The sequence below is a fragment of the Sminthopsis crassicaudata genome, chromosome 3 (assembly GCF_048593235.1).
Source record: "Sminthopsis crassicaudata isolate SCR6 chromosome 3, ASM4859323v1, whole genome shotgun sequence".
Taxonomy (NCBI): Eukaryota; Metazoa; Chordata; class Mammalia; order Dasyuromorphia; family Dasyuridae; genus Sminthopsis; species Sminthopsis crassicaudata.
Window position 1 is genome coordinate 460,323,904 of NC_133619.1, and position 2,700 is coordinate 460,326,603.

At 39.7% G+C, this 2,700-nt stretch overlaps 1 non-coding gene across 1 annotated transcript; it reads right to left on the reverse strand.

Moving 5' to 3' along the window:
* Positions 1-2,395: 2,395 nt before the first annotated feature.
* Positions 2,396-2,467, reverse strand: TRNAA-CGC (transfer RNA alanine (anticodon CGC)). Its single transcript has one exon. It is a non-coding gene; the product is annotated as a tRNA-Ala (tRNA).
* Positions 2,468-2,700: the final 233 nt, after the last annotated feature.

Genomic DNA, 2,700 nt, shown 5'->3' on the forward strand with positions numbered 1-2,700 from the left:
TCTGTGCATCACATTTCATTTTGTATTCATAAGTTAATAGTTTTAGCCCACGTGACCAAATAACTATATGGCGATTACGATCTTAGGATCATAGAATTAGAATCAGAAGGGAAAGACCAGCTTCCCTTATTTTATAGAGATTAGGTACTAAGTGATAGAGATAAGCTTCTGATTCCCAAGACTTGGAACTTTTCTTGGACTACTTATTAGTCCTTCCAAATAGCACTCAATCTCTTACCTTTTTATTTATCACTGGCTGTCCCCCACACTGGAAAACCCTTCTTCACCTTTCCTTCCCACTTCCCTTAACTAAAGAAACTTCCTTCAACACTCAGCTGAAATCCCAGTTTTTATGAGAGGTCTTAGCCTGTTTCCTCCCCCCCATTCCCTCTGAAATGACTACTTTCCATTTCCTTTGATACAACTTTTATATAGCTATTTGTTTTTTGTTGTTGTTCTTACACCCCCCACCCCATCACAATATGAGTTCTTTTCAGGAAGATGCTGTTTGCCTTTTTTTGTTAATTGATCAAATGAGATAATATTTGTAAAAGGGCTTAGTATAGTGTCTGGTGCATAGTAGGCACTAGATAAACTCTTATTTGATTCCTCCCTTCTCTGTATCTCTAGAATTTAGCACAGGACCTGGCTTATTGTAAATGTTTAATATATACTCTTTGCATTTGTTCAATCCTGCGTTTCCTTTCAGTGGAGGAAGGATGCTTTCAATTCTGATTTAATGATAAGATCCTAGGGTTATGGACCTGGAAGTGCACCTCAGAGTTTAATTGGATTTAAGGGCATCATTTTGCAGACAAGAAAGCAGGCCTGAAGAGGTTACGTGACTCATTTGTCCAACATTATGCAGGAAGTATCTCACAGAGATGGATGATCCTTACACCAACTCTTCTTGCTCTAAAACTAGTCATGGGAAGCTGAGTCAGTTCAAACTCAAAGATGATGGGCAACATTACAGGTGTTTTAACACCTGCTGTTTTCAAAGTCCATGTTGAACCTTAAAAAAGAGAGAGTGTAGAAGGCGGGAGAGGGACAGAAGGAAAAGAGAGTGGGATGGAAAAAGGAGAGAAGAGAAAGAGAAAATGAGGAAAGGAGAGGGAGGGAAGGAGGAGGGGAAGAGGATGCAGAGAGGAGAGAGGAAGAGGAAGGAGGGAAAGAAAATGTAATTAAAATAAGAAAAAAATTCTGCGGAGATTACAGTCTAATAGGAAATAGCTTAAATTTTTTGAGGGGGGGAGAGTGGGAAGGAAAAAAAAATAGGCTTCTGTTAATTAAAAAAATAAAAATAGAGTGCTACAGAATACATTTTCAGATGAGGTCATTGCAATGGTAGTTTTGCTTAGTTATTTACTTTACTAGGAGACCTCTCAGAGCTGTAAATGTTTGTAATAGAAAAACAAAATATCTGTAATTTTTTAAAATTTAGTTTGCTTGTGTATTTGCCTCTTGGAAATTATAATGAACTTCCAAATGACGCAATTTTCTTATCCTCTTATGGTCCTGTGGACATTAGTGTAGATTTTCTAAAGCGAAACCAAAGCAGTTTTCTTCTAACTGTGAGTGTGGGCCTAGCTCCTCTGCTGGGCAGTAAGCGTTTTGAGGGCAGGGGCTTAGTTTTAATACCAGTCGTCTCCTTAGTTTATTTTAGAGGTGTGTCCTTGGTGTGTTTACATATTGATTTTATTAAACTGACAAAGAAAAGGCTAGTTTTAAAATTAAATTATTTTAGCGATTGGAGGATTCTGCAGTTTTTAATCTGGAAGTGACAGTTCTCTCTCTTAAATATCTAGTGCTTCACTATTCGTAAAAGTCGGAAGAAATGAATGCATTGTGAACGTAAATGAAACTTCTCAATATATTTCTAATATTTTACTCTAAGAAAAAATAATTTGCATATTCAATTTAAGTTAGATTTCCAATCCGATAAAATTAACATCAATAACCAATGAAAATAAATTGTAGGCCAGAAATGGTATTGTACTCCTCGTCTACAAGACCTTTGAGAACTTTCGGCTTCGGGGGCACTCGTGGGTGAGGGGCACACTTCTTGCCGCCCACGCCAACAATCCAGCTTCGATTTTAGATCAAGGTAATTTACTTTTTAATTTTATTATTAAGCAGCCGGATTTATGAAAGCATTGATGGTGCTGCTTGTCATCCTACGCTTAAAAATGAACTTTTTGTGATTGATAAGCCAACAGTTAACTTTTTTTACTTTCTGTTTTACAGTGGTCGAACTTTTTTTGTTTGTACTTAAGCCATGAAATCTTTCGTTAAGGGCGGAAAGAGGTCACTTTCAGTATTTCCGATTGTGCCGGAAAGAGCTATTAATAATAGTAACCAAAAAAAAAAAGCAGAAAAGAAAAACCTAGCTTTCTGGAGATGCCGGGGATTGAACCCGGGACCTCACACATGCGAAGCGCGCGCTCTACCACTGAGCTACATCCCCCAGCTACGGAGAGCTTCTCCGCTCTGGGTATTCATTCGTTCTCAGACAGGAAAGTGTTTCGCGTGCTCGAATAAAACGAGTACTGCAGCTTTTCGCACCCTGAAGGACGATCGCTCCCCTCCCCCACAAGTACTCGGGTAGTCGGCTCGCGGGGCGCCTCCATTTGCCGCTCTGAGGGAAGGATTCGCGGGCGCGCGCAGACGCGGAGCGCGCGCCTAGACTCCCCGACTGGC